Source organism: Panthera uncia, chromosome B4 (genome assembly GCF_023721935.1).
Source record: "Panthera uncia isolate 11264 chromosome B4, Puncia_PCG_1.0, whole genome shotgun sequence".
Classification (NCBI taxonomy): domain Eukaryota; kingdom Metazoa; phylum Chordata; class Mammalia; order Carnivora; family Felidae; genus Panthera; species Panthera uncia.
The window spans coordinates 468,895-483,279 of NC_064809.1; the positions used below are offsets into that span (position 1 = coordinate 468,895).

The following is a 14,385-nucleotide window of genomic DNA, read 5'->3' on the forward strand; positions in this document are numbered from 1 at the left end:
GAAGGAAAGAGGCATTCAGCATGGTCTCAGTGACGAGGGGTCACTCAATGGACTCTAAGACGTCGCAAGTTACCTCCTTTGTGTCTTGTTTGCCTTGTACTTCTATTTCAAAGGAGAAAGCACCATATGTCATTCACCTTGGCCCTCCCCACCCTCACAGAGTCATCTAAGACACATAAAAATCCTCGCTAGGCTCACATTTGTCCCAGACCCTCCTCACAAGGTTCTGGCTCTGACTGGACCCAGAGTGAGTCTTGTGACTTTATTCACATGGGCCGAGCAGAAAGGCCCCCAGTCTACCTGGCTCCCAATAGCTTAGCCAACAGGAAACTGCAGGCATCTACGCTGGGGATAGATGTCCACCAAAACCATTGCTGATTAGTATTTTCCTCCACTGACTGACCTGCTTGTTGGTCCCACAGACACTCAACTGCTAGGGTGTTTATGAAATAAATGACTCAGACCAGATGAAACATGAAATAAAACAGAGCAAGAAAATGTGGGACCTACAAAAATCCAAAGTATGCAAGCAAGGTGCTTATCCTTAAAGCATAAATTAAAATTTTAAAGCCACAGGTTCACGCACAGAAGAGCAGGGGGGCTCACCATGCTGACCTTTTCCCCAAACGCGGAGTACCAAGGGCAGAGTGGAAGCACTAACACACACAAAATGCTGGGTTTGCCCCTGAACGTTTTGTGATTTTTTTTCCTAATATTCGGAACAAGCCATCATTCCCAGAAGAGCTTAAAAACTCAAGTTTTAATAAAAATACAGCAAATGAGAAGTTATGACTCATACACAAATTGGTGAATTTGCTTTTCCTAGTGACATATGCTCACCGAATCTGAGCAAACCACGAGCACCCTGTATAAAGACTGCCCGTGACCGACCCGACAAACTCACAGCTCACTTTGCAGGCCGTGTGCCAGGTGAAACACACACCTAGTTTTTAAACAACCAAAGTTTCTGGAAAACGTATCCCACCATCCACGATGAGCACTTCCGATGCTGACGGCGTGTCAGCGGCCACTGTCGACACACAGACGGTCTGCGGCCCTTAGGTGTATGTGCCATGGCCGCACACGTAACACAGTTAAGCACCAAGTCTGCTCAGTTGCTTCTGGAGACGCTCCATCAGGTCCCCCGTTTTAAAAGGCTGTCTAAAATCTCAACAACCAAAACATCCCGTGTGCACATACACACTCTGGGGCATGTTTGTGATTTACCAGGAAAACAGAGTAAGTTACCGAATTAGGATACTGGCCGAGACTGGCCGAGAAGTGGCAGTCATCGGCCATGCCTTCGGATTTCTGCCCACGACTACCACGCCTCTTAACATTAAAGACAAGGGGCACCAGCGTGGCTCAGTCAGTTAAGCATCTGACACTTGATTTCGACTCAGGTCATGATCTCGCCGTTCTGGAGTTGGAGCCACGAATCAAGCTTTGGGCTGACAGTGCTGCTTGGGATTCTCTCTCTCCTTTTCTCCCTCTCTCTGTCCCTCCCCTGCTTGTGTGCCCGAGCACTCACTCTCTCTCTCAAAATAAATAAACTTAAAAAAACAAACATTAAAGGCAAGGAGCCATCTGGCTTTGGAAAAACGGATAAAACCAATCTGCAGAAGGAATCCCAGCGATGCCTGGAAGCTGTGTGGTCAAGGTGGGACCACAGCGGCGAGGAGGGGGAGGGTGGTCCATGGGGAACCAGGCCCTCCAGGCTGCTTCATATCAATCTGCCTGAGGGCAGAATAAGAAAAGCAGTCAAGCCCCAGGGGACGGTTGAAGCTCCCAGTCCTGCTCACAGACAAGGAGGAGCCCCCCCACCTTAGATGACAGATGACAGGACAGCAGGACCACCACACCTTCTCTCAGCCCCTGGGTTCGCTGTCCCTCACCACGCATGCTTCCCCAACGTTCTCTGAAAAGAACGCTATCGAGGAAGCCAGTTCCCTTGTAATTTACGGCTCCTGCATCCGCCGTGGCTCATGTCAGCCTTTCCCGGACTCAGAGCCCGTCTGCTCCCTGCAAGGGAGGGGAGGGGAGATGAAATCAGGGACAGGAAGAGGAAGGCACAGGTGAGGTGTACGGCTGGGACCACCGCACACACAGCCTCCTGAGCACGAGGTAGACACCTGCTGTTTACCTGTACTCTGCAGGGTCCTACACCGGAGTCCCAGCAGGGTAGGCCAGCACCTTTCATGGTGTGTTCCGTACCCAAAATTCAGCTCAAGTTTCAAAAACTTCTCAGATGAACATCTATGTGTGGGGGAAGGAAGTCTGCACCTAATTGTCAGCAGAGACCAACCACAAGGAAACTCAGTTTTAACTCTGTGTTACTTCAGGAAGCTCCCATTATTAAGACTTTAGGCCTCAAGGAAAATAAGCCCTTTCCAGGTGAAAACACACTCTTCACTCTTCATGAAGTCAGAAGACGTCAGTGTTGTTCTCCAGAGCATCTCTACCCAGGTTCCTGGCCTGGCTCAGAAAGGGCTGGATGGGGGCGCCTGGGTGGCGCAGTCGGTTAAGCGTCCGACTTCAGCCAGGTCACGATCTCACGGTCCGTGAGTTCAAGCCCCGCGTCAGGCTCTGGGCTGATGGCTCAGAGCCTGGAGCCTGTTTCCGATTCTGTGTCTCCCTCTCTCTCTGTCCCTCCCCCGTTCATGCTCTGTCTCTCTCTGTCCCAAAAATAAATAAACGTTGAGAAAGGGCTGGATGGTGGGAGGAGTCAGTGCTTCTGAGCAGGTGATTCGCTCCAGCCCCACTATGAAATCATGCTCACAAGCACCGGGCTCACAGGGGATTCCAGATACCACTCTCAGAGACCCCAGGTTGCTACCAGCTCTTAAAACCTACAGGCGTGGAAAGAGAGACACTTTTTATTAAATAACTTCACCTAAATGAGGGGGCGGCAAACTACAAATCCGGCTTGCAGACTGTTTTTGCACACAACGCTTTCCTGGCACACAGCCGCACCCCCTGTGTGCACCACAGCCCGGACCGCACGGCCCACACCAGAGGGATTTACCACGACAGACAAGTTTCCACAGCCCCTGCCCCACGCGTCCCAAAGAGCCTTTAATCCTTAGAACTACTGATGTGACAGGCAAATGGTGCTCCTGTTTCTGGCCCAGGTCCCCAGATCTAAGAAAACAAACTCTGACCAAATCCCAAACAACTTCCCACCGAAGCCACACCTGAAACCGTCCACTCCAGCCAACACGGACGTGGTCAGTGTTCTGGCCACCTGCCCACGACATGCCCCCCCCCCCCCCACAGGACCATCCTGGCCTTGGGCTCCAGCCGCAGAGAACTCTGCACAAGTCATGGTAGTGCTTTCCTCACGAAGCCTTGGACAGCTGCTGCCAGCTTACTCCTGTCACACACACAAGTGACTCCCTCAGAATACGGGCAATGCCGTCAGGACTAGCATCCTACATTGCTGAGCCCCAGACCCACCGTTTCACAAACAGGCACCGTGTGTCAGTGGGTTTAGTCACACAAGCCGGCACTGGAATGTCACAGAGTGACTTCCAATAAACAGCTGGACAGAGTCTGTGCTCATCATCGGGGCACACAGAGGGTGATTATTTAACTGTTTGGGGATCATTTGGGAAAGAGGCAGAGAGGGATGCTCAATGACTCCATTATTAGCGTGTCTGAGACAACAGCTTCAGCGTGTGTTCCCCGAAAGGATCCAGTATCTGTGCCAAGGGCCCAGGGTCACTCAGGCGCCCCAAGCATCAGGGCTAAAAACGCTGCCGCTTTTCCATGGAGAAAGTCCAGTTACTTTGAACTCTGCAACTACTTTAGCATCAATCTGTAGCCACCTCTCACTGTGAGTTTATACAGGCAGATTTTCTCGCCAGGGGCTCTTACGTTCTGCCAGTGAGGTTTTCTGCGCTGACACAGTAACAAAGACACGTAAGTTGGAGAAAGAGGAGAGAGGTGATTGACCGATGAAAGGAGGATGGATGGAGCGATGGAAGGAAAAAGGATGAAGGGGTACACAGGATGGACACGAGCTGGCTGGCTTCACACACGACTCCGTCCTCCCAGGACGCCTCCCCAGTCTCTGCCCAAAGCTGATTGACAATCCGTGCCATGATGTAACACCACCGTGAAAACATGCTTCTCCTTCTCTCATCATCCAGGCTGAAGGCTCCATGGGCACTCCTCTCTCCTCCTCACCCTGGATCTGTGGTGAGCATGCAGCCTTCAGGGTAAAACTGTGACTCTGAGTAGAAGGGCCACCCTGGGAGGAGCCACTCCTTCCTGCCACACCAACCCTTGCTCAAGTATTTGCCACATAAAATCCAAACGGCATACTTCCATACTCCTGTGTTGAAGACACCTGTCCACGTAACGCCTTTTTCCTTTCAGGAGTAAGAACACAGGACACAAAAGTGCAGAAATCATCCTTTCTCAGTGAGAAGAAAACGCAACCGATCTTTTGAAATACTTCCCACTTTAGCAAAAATTTCCATATTGTCATCCTCCAAGAAGCTCAATAAAACTTAAAGTTTCATAAGAAATTGAAGTTCTGTCTTTCGTTACAAAAAAAAAAAAAAAAAAGATTTGCGGACAAGTTCTAAACCTAAAACGAAAAGCCAAGTAAGGCAAAACTACCAATACATAGCTGAGCAACACTGAGCAGAGACCTTTCTCACCTTCCCCAAAGGAAGCATCCTCTTATTACCATCGTAGCCCAGAGTTTCCTTGAACCCCCAAGTCCTTGAAAAGAAGCCAAGCAGGGGCGCCTGGGTGGCTCAGTCGGTTAAGCATCCGACTTCGGCTCAGGTCACGATCTCACGGTCCGTGAGTTCCAGCCCCGCGTCGGGCTCTGTGCTGATGGCTCAGAGCCTGGAGCCCGTTTCAGATTCTGTGTCTCCCTCTCTCTCTGCCCCTCCCCCGTTCATGCTCTGTCTCTCTCTGTCTCAAAAATAAACGTAAAAAAAAAGAAAAGAAGCCAAGCAAATGCAGGGCTGAAGGAGACACTGCAGGCCCCCATCTTTCTGACCCAGCCTCGCACCATACACTCAGGCCCCACGAGGGTCTGTGCAGAGCCACTGGCCCTGTGATGCCTGGCTGGGAAGGGGGAGCCTGGACCACCAAGACATCTCAAGGTGACAGGATGCTCCCTAGGAGTGAAACTCAGGCCACAGAGCCAGGCTGGGATCAGAGTAAACAGACCAGCCTAATGGGATGGTTTCCATTCCCAGCATTAGGACTTTGATTCTTCATCTGAAGCTGGAACGAATGCTTATGTAACAAAGCAATCATTCCCATGTTTGGAATTTTACAGCTGTCAGGAACCTTCCTAACATCCCTCTCCTAGGCCGATGGCTTTATAAGGTATCAGGAGCACCCTGGAAGGCACTCTCCCCCCCCCCCCCCCCCCCCCCCCCCCGGCCCGGCTGCTGGAGGCGTGTTAGCCACTCTGTGCTGAGCTTTTCTTTCTGCAGAAAGAGACTGCGGCGTCTGTGCTTGCACCCGCCTGTCCAAGGTGGTGGGAGCACACAGACCCGGGACCCCTTCTGTCCCTGAACACAGCTGGGGGCCCTGCAGGGTCAGTTTACTTCCCCAGGCCTCACCTCTCTTTTATAAAACACCGGTAATAATATCTACTACCTTCGGGGCACCTAGGTGGTGCAGTCGGCTGGGCGTCCGACTTCAGCTCAGGTCATGATCTCACGGTTTGTGGGTTCGAGCCCTATGTTGGGCTCTGTGCTGACAGCTCAGAGCCTGGAGCCTGGTTTGGATTCTGTGTCTCCCTCTCTCTATGCACCCCCCCCCCACACACACACACACTCTCTCTCAAAAATAAAGATTAAAAAAATTAAAAAAAAATAATACCTACTACCTTCTACTGCAGTGGAAAAGGTCAAATACAAGAGACGGGAAAGGTCTCAGTGAGCACCAGTAGACGGGAGAAGGTACTTTCAGCCCCACAAATGCTTTCTGTGATCTGTGACCCGTTCATACTGTGAGGGACACTGGGGTGCCCAGGCAGCGTTCCCACCCCGGAAGACCTCCAAGCACCTGCTCAGCTCACTAGCATGCGGCCAACAGGCAGCAGGCAGCCATAAAAGGACCCTCCCAGGAGAGGAGGCCAAAGGCCGTTTACAGAAGCAGAAACACTGAGGAAACGCAACATCACGCCCTCTAAAACGTCCACTTGCTTCTCCTCTCTCCCTGACACCGCTGCCTGGGCCAACAGTCCCACATCGTCTGGACAGCCACTTGCAGCCCATGACCTCCAGCCCAGTGCCTGTCCTCACTAAAAGGGCAACACGGCCATGGGACCGCAGTACTCAGCACACGGAAGGCTGGTCACCGCACTCAGGGTGGACACCAAGCCCCCTGGCGGGGCCCGTACGTCCTCACAGAGTGTGGCCCCATGTCCTGCCAACACACGCCCCACAGCCACGACGCTTCCTCTGACGCCATCTAGATGCAGGGCTGCTTTCACTGCCCCCAAGTTTTCTAAGATGGAAGCCACACTTCCAGTGTAAAGTTCAGAAACTTGAATTCCATAGGGCATTTTAAGTAAGGTGATTGGGGTGAAGACAGTCCCTTCAGTATGAATGCAAAATCACCAAGGCCCATTTAAACACTCAGTATGATGGGAAAAGACTCTGAAGAACTACCAATTAACACAATTGGTATTTTTATGTTTATGTGAATGACCAGAAACTTCCGTAAGGCATTCAGCTAATGCCATGACCAGAAAGACAAATATCATAAATGTGCCACTGTGATAAAATCCTAATCCTAGCCAATAAGGTCTCAGATATTATCACTTAAGGTTTTACTTTTTGTTGTTAAATATTATCATGTGGCCCCTGTAGCTGCCTTTTTTGGTTTGTCAGGAATTCCAACTGCATGAAGGTTTAAAGAAAATAACCCATTGGAAGTCCGTTCTATTCCAAACCACACAGGAGGTGTCTGCCCAGCCCCGCAGCAGACATGCAACCAAGCTGCAGGTGTAAAGGGGGCCCTGTACCAGCACCCCCCCCCCCCCCCCCCAGCCAGACAGGACACCAGGGCTCTTCAAGAATCCCAAAAGAACCTGTCAAATTCTTAGGATGCTGTAGGTCTGCTATGCAGGTGAGGGAGGCTTTGTAAGTGTGAGGCTGCTTTGTTCTCTGGCTGCAAGGCCTCCCTCCTGCCTGGTCAGTCCAGAACATTTAACTTGCTGTGATCACTTGCTATAAATACATTAAACAAGCGTCCTTTCTTGGTATTTTCTGAGATTCAGAGATCCTTCCCCCAGAAAAGGAGGAAACAGTCTCACACTCCAAGAACAGTGTTCCTGAAAAGACCACAGAAGTCTGAAACACAGCTGCTCCCACTTTCCAGACGGGACTCACTTTTGTGGATCCCGAGTCCCACAGGTAAGCAGGTTTTACTAGATGCTGTGACTCTTTCTCTGTGGGAGAGCAGGAAGGGGTAAGGTTGGGTGATGGACACCATTTTTCATGATTTCTAGCTAGAAATTCAGAAGGAGCTGAGGGCAGGGTCCCGGCTGGCCCCCCTCTCTCATCCAAGCCCCAGAGACCCCATGAGTGAGCCTCCTGCCCAACGACAGGGACAGCGTCTGTACCTTGGATTGGGAGGGGACGAAGCACAGAAGGGAAAAGGACGGGTACGGGCTGTCTCATGATTCGGGATCTTCCTGGGCACCTTACAAATAAAGGCATTTATACTTCAGAGTTCCCGTAACCATCCTCCTGCTCATCTTCCAGTGAAGGGGTGGCCTGACCTGGCTACCGCACTTGCCCACAGGCCCGCCAAAGGCACCACCCAGGACCGTCAGGTGCCCATCCTCTGAAGCTCCCCGACTGTCCCACCATGAAATGTGTCCACACCTTCTGCAGAAGTGGAAAGAGGGCAAACAGAACCAACAATGTCCGTGTCACTCCTAGGACCAGGACGGTCTCAGGCGTGGCCTGTGGCAAGCGCGCAGCAGGCAGCAAAGGCAGGGCGTGTGGGCCAAGCACTGGCAGTGGTTATGAACTCCACCCCTCGGTGCCCGGTCGGAAAGGGCTACATGGGCACCAAAGGAGAACGAGAAAACTATGGAGTTTACCAAAGGCTTCATACTGAAACAACAGGAGGAAAACAGGCCCATTAGTAGATACAAAAGTTCATTCCAGTGCAGAAACCCCAACACCCAGAAAATCGTGTTCCTGAAACAAAACTCAGAACCATTATTTATACACATCAGTTACGGGAGTGCCAGCAGAAAAGGATCCAAAAGAGAGGCTGTCCTAGTTTTCCACAAACATAAAAGTACTATCTCCCTGTTTCATAAACACACCCTCACTCACCTAGAGTTTGGTCTTAAGTGTTCCTGGAATCATTTAAACAGCTCCACTGAGGGTCGCTACAGCTATGGTAGTCTGCTCGGCTGTTTTTGTGGCAATACCAACAAAGCAAAGCAATCTGAGAGGACGCCTGGTCTGCCCCAACACAGCGTCACGAGAGGAAGCTCACAGAGAGGTGAGCGACCTGACCACCTGTGCCCTGCCAAAGAGACCCAAGGCAACACGGAAACAGGTTCCAAGCAGGGTCCCCAAAGACAGCTACTGCATACCCTGTTGGGTGCCACTGCTGTTTTTACTTGGGCCAGTCTGATGGGAAGGCAGCAGCATCTCAAAATGGTTTTACTTTGCTTTTCTCTAACAGCCAATGATACCGAGCCTATTTTCGTTTTTTTTTTTTTTTTTTTCCCATATGCACATCCTCTCTAGTGAAGTGTCTGTACATGTCTTTAGCCTGTTTTCTCACTGGATTTCTAGTGATAATGTTGAATTCGGAAAGTTCTTTATGTATTGTGAATGCCAGTCTGTTGCTGAGCATGTGGGTTGCACATACTATCCACATCTGTACCTGGTCTGTCCACCCTCTTTCACAGAGCAGGTTTTAATTTTCATGAAGTCCAATTCATCAATATTTCTCTCTTAATTTTTGAAGGGACTGTGCTTGTAGATTCAAGTCTACAACCTGTTTGCCTAGGCCTAAATCTTGAAGATCTTCTATGATTTTTTGCTATAAGTTTCACAGGTTCACATTTTACACTCACATCTATGATCCTTAAGCAGATTTTTGTGTAAGTGTGGGATTCAGATCTAGATTTTTTTTCTTACGGACATCCAACTGTTCCAGCATGATTCTGGAGAAGCTTATCCTTCCCCCAATGAATTGCTTTCGCTCCTTGGTCAAAAATTAATGTGGCATGCTTATGTAGCTGTGTTGCTTTCTGGGCTGTTGGGATTTAATGAGGACTTGTCCCAAGGACACCTTCAACGTCCAGATGTCATTCTCTAAGTGTCACTGTCATCCTAAAGAAATCATTGATACGTTAACCCCTAAAGCTTAAAATGACCTAAGGGGTGGCCTGGGACTGGACACTGCCATGGCTGGAGAGTGGCCAGCTCTCAACTCAGGTGGGCTCTTGGGGCACAAAGGACCCAAGTAGGTTCAGACTCAGGGAACACAACTGGGGACCTGCCAGCAAGCGCAGGCCACCTACAAACTTTCATAGGACATTTGGGCGGGGTCATGCCCTCTTCTGCATATCCACACACAGGGGCCCACTTCCCCTCACAGCTACCTGCCCATGGGTCAGAGGTTAGGGCCCAAAGTGAGCTCACACTCACTCCCTGCAGCACACCTACCCGCCCCACCTGCAGGCCCCAGGAGCACTTCAGGGAGCGTGGAGATGCTGGTGAGCACCGCACATCAGGTATGGTGATGCAAGCCCAGTCTTCCTCCCTAGAAATAAGGAGCCCCATCACCCGCCCCCTTCTTTCAGACTGAATAAAACAGCACCAAGGAGTCACTCTGACCTTCAGGAAATGCAGAAATCTACAGCTCAGTAGGGCATCCCACCTAAAACAGCAGCAAAGTAACACTGAAGCTTTGGCCTGCACCTGAGCTCGGAATTTCCTAATGCCATCAGAGGGTCCGGAGTTTTATGACCATTCACTCATTCATTCGTCCAGCAAACACGTATTAATACCTACTATGTGCCAAGCAGTTGGTAGAGGATGGTACATGAGAGAGACATGGCCCCATCATCTGCTGGACCGAAGATAAAAGTTTTTGAAACTTTTTAAAGGTGGAAATAAAGTAGTGACTAAGTTAATGATTCTAATGACGTTCTTAAATTGCCCCATCTGGCCGAGTAATGGGAAATTAGAATGGGTAAGTATGATGGCCCTCTTGTTGGGGTCAAGAGACAGAATATGTCAAGATTTTTTAAATCATTTTATCTTCAAATTGTATATATATTTTTAATCCTGCTTTCTAACATAATGGCTCAGTCCTGTAAAGTCTTGCTGTTAATTTCAAGGATTTTGGAGGCGGGGAGGAAAAAGGAGAGGGCAGATATGCCAGGAGACACATGTGATAAACTAGTTATTTGGATAATTTTATGTAATCATTAAAAAAGATGTATACTTTTTGTGAGACCGATGACCTATGAGAGTCCCTCCAGAAAACATGCTGAAGTGCACAAATCCACCTGCGAACAAGACCAAAACTATTCTGAACTGTTGGGAATAAAACATCTTCACAGCCCCGGCACCTAATGTGTGCATGATAAAACTCTGATGAACCACTACCTACTTAAAAAGAAACATGAAAATATAAACTTTTTACTCACGGAAACACTGTGCTTTTTAAACATTCTGTCCAACTTGGATCAAGTGGCAATTATTAATAATACATTTTATTCAAAAGGCCAATAATAAAGCATAATGTATACAATCTTGTACCTGATGATGCACTGTTTGAGGTATCTGCTTTACTGCTGGAATCAACAAACCTCTGCTGGATATTTGACTACACACATGATTAAAGGTAACTTTTTAATCTTTACAAAATAACAGACACTGGCACCATACATCCCAATAGAGGAAAGATGAGCACACAGAATGACAAAATAGAAAAAAAAAAAACAAAAAACAAAAAACAAAAAACAACTTTTACATAAAATAAGAAAAAATAACATGTAACTAAAGCTTAAATCAACATATAAAATGGCTTGAGGGGCCCCTGGGTGGCTCAGTAGGTTAAGCGTCCGACTTCAGCTCAGGTCATGATCTCGCAGTTTGTGAGTTCAAGCCCCGCGTCAGGCTCTGTGCTGACAGCTCAGAGCCTGAAGCCTACTTCTGAGTCTGTGTCTCCCTCTCTCTCTGCCCCTCCCCTGCTCATGCTCTGTTTCTCTGTCTCAGAAATAAACATTAAAAAAAAAAAAAACTGGCTTGAAAACATGGTCATGTTGCAAAATAGCTTCCAGAGTAAAGCAGCTGACATAAGCCCAGAGACCAGGGTGAGTAAGTACAAAAGTGAAATTACACTTGATCAATGCGTAAGAAGTACAACGCCAAACACATAAAAAGCCTCACATGCCTGCTGCGTGCCGAGCCCTGGTCCTGGTATGAGGCAACAGCAGAATACAAACCAGAAGACCCCTGTCATCCCTGTCGTCATGGCACTCAAGTTCAAACTCCCACACGGTAATGACTTTTACATCACCAACACTCCACACATCAGCCAACCTCCCTGACAAGCTCCACTGCTGTTAGTGGCCGGTCAAGGCACAGACCATGAGAATATCAGGCGGGAATGCTGGAAATAAACCTGCACAAATCCTAATCGTGATCGCTAGCCAAAATGAGATTTGGATGAACTACACAAAAGTACCTTGACCTCTCAAATGAGAGTCAAAGATATTTCCCACTGAACAAAAATGGAAACCAAAATTTCTGGAATATAGCCAAAATAGTGATTAGTACACTTATGGCATTAAAAGTTCATATCTGAAAAGAAAGGTCTGAAATCACTAATCTACCCTTCTTCTACCTTAAGAAAGTTGGGGGTGGGGGATCCAAAGCAAGTGAAGGGAAAGAAATAACAAAGGGCAGAAATCAGAGAAACTGAAAACAGAAAAAACCCAAAGCCTACAAAGAAAATCCCAAGGAATCCATAAAATTAACTGCTAGACCTACTAACTGACTTTAGCAAGGTCACAACATACCAAATCAAATCATATTAATATACACTAATAATGAGTATCTGGGACTAAATTTTTAAAAACATTTTACCTTTACATATCATTTACAGTAGCTATACAAATGAGAAGTACTTAGATATAAACCTAACAAAACATCCAAAACATGTATAGGATCTGTAGGATTTTTACAGAATCTGTATGCTGACAAGTATGAAACAGTGAAGAAAGAAATCAGAGAAGATCCATACAAATTAAGAGACATACCATGTCCGTGAACATAAAGATGCCAGTTCTCTCCAAATTAATGGATACATTTAACATGATCAAACTAAGATCCTAGCGGAATTCTTTTAGATATACCCCATTCTACAAGATATATGAAAAGTCAAAGAAACCAGAATAGCAAAAAAATGAGAATAAAGTTGGAGGTTTCATGCTACCATATTTAAGATTTATCACAAATTTACAAAAATCAAAACAATATGACCACACACACGTCTAAATGCTTTTTGACAAGGGTGCAAAATGAATTAAATAGGGAAAGGATGGTCTTTTCAACATGGCTGGAGTAACTGGTATCTATATGCAAAAAAAAGAATCATCGTCATCTCAACCTAACCCTCAAATAACTCAAAATAGATGACAGAGCTAAATGTATTAGCAAAACTAAAATTTTAGAAGAGAACACAGGGATTGAATCCGCATAACTTTGGGTTAAACAAAGAATATGAGCCATAAAAAAATAATGAAGTGGACTTCATCAAAATTTAAAAATTTGTTCTGAAAAAGGCACTCTTCAGAGAATGAACACTAAGCTAGTGACTGGGAGAAAATATTTTCAAACCACACCTCTAACAAAGGACAGACAGCATCCTGATTAAGAGCCTGGCAAAGACATGAACAGACATGTCAAAAGGGTGGAACAAAAGCTTGCGAAATAAGCACCATGAAACGCACAGATCTGGGCACCAGAGAGTTAGTTTTACTATATGTTAATCTTAAAAACAAGACAGAATTCCTACGAAAAGTAGAGACAGCATCACAGGCTACAAGGCATGCAGTGTACCAGCCTGAAGAAAACCACTAGGTGTCCCCCACTCACGGCACCACCTGACTACCCCCGCGAGCCCCCAGCAACCACCTGGAAACCCACAGTTTACACACAAGGTGAAAGAGAAAACGTAATTTCAGCAACATTCAGAAGTATTTCTCCAGCTCTTAACCTCCTGTTAAACTGGAAAAGGAGCCACACTTTGACGGACCTTCTACAGAAAATTAGGTGGCATTGCTAACACTTTTGAATTCCTTTTGAGAAGAATCTTCCTGTCCATTCTCACCCCCCCCCCCCGCCAAGGTTTTCATAAAGATTCTTACACACCTGATAAACTCTGTAGCTATAACAGCTTATGTCTGGACCCATCACAGGGACTTAGCCTAAAGTTCCATGTCATTCTGATTTCAAAGCCAAGTCAAAAGGCATATTGACATAGTGATTATTTCACCCAAGAATTAAACTACAGCTTCCTGATCATACTACTTGAACATGGAAACTTCCTTCTATTTGGGGGTAATAGGTAAAATTGGCCTACCTTTGTGAGCTAAGAAACAACTGCACAGAGGGGCACCTGGGTGGCTCAGTTGGTTGGGCGTCTGACTACGGCGCAGGTCATGATCTCACAGTTCGTGAGTCTGAGCCCCACATCGGGCACTGTGCGGCAGCTCAGAGCCTGGAGCCTGCTTTGGATTCTGTATCTCCCTCTTTTTCTGTCCCTCCCATTCTCGTTCTCTCTCTCTCAGAAATGAATAAACATTAAAAAATTAAAAAAAAAAAAAAAGGAAAGAATTCATGGAAAGACCTCCCCTTCAACTCCCTGTAGTTTACAGATGGAGTACCCCAGCCTTCCCCACTAGAGCGTGCCTGCCCAGTGTCCAGAGTAAGGGTGAACAACAGAGAATATTTATCCCCAAGTCTCTGTGACATATAGAAATCACTGTCAAATCACCACTGGGCAGAAATTTGTTCACATGCTGTGGAGAAGATACAGCCCACACTTGAACACACGAGAACAGCTATCAGCAGGATGATGGTCTGTGTTCCCACACCCAAGGTCAGAGCTGCTTCCAGATTCCCTTCATGCAGAAGGACAAGGGCTAGTCATCCCAGATACACACACTGCACCCTGTTGTTACTCCCCTGAAGTTTTAGGGTGGAAATGCAGTGAGTGATCCTGCCTCAAACCGAGGATTTCATTACCAGCTTCCATGTTAGGACCAAGATAGTAAAAGATGAATAAAAATAGGTTCCTAAAGCTACAGGATGCCAATTCAGAAGAAAATACCCTGAAATCTCAGTGATCTAAATT

The 14,385-nt window shown here is 47.4% G+C and overlaps 1 protein-coding gene across 1 annotated transcript in view; it reads right to left on the reverse strand.

Annotated features, from left to right (window-relative positions):
- The window catches only part of DIP2C (disco interacting protein 2 homolog C), a 223,975-nt gene that overhangs the window by 201,563 nt on the left and 8,027 nt on the right, over positions 1-14,385 (reverse strand). The gene's annotated exons all lie outside the window — the stretch shown is intronic.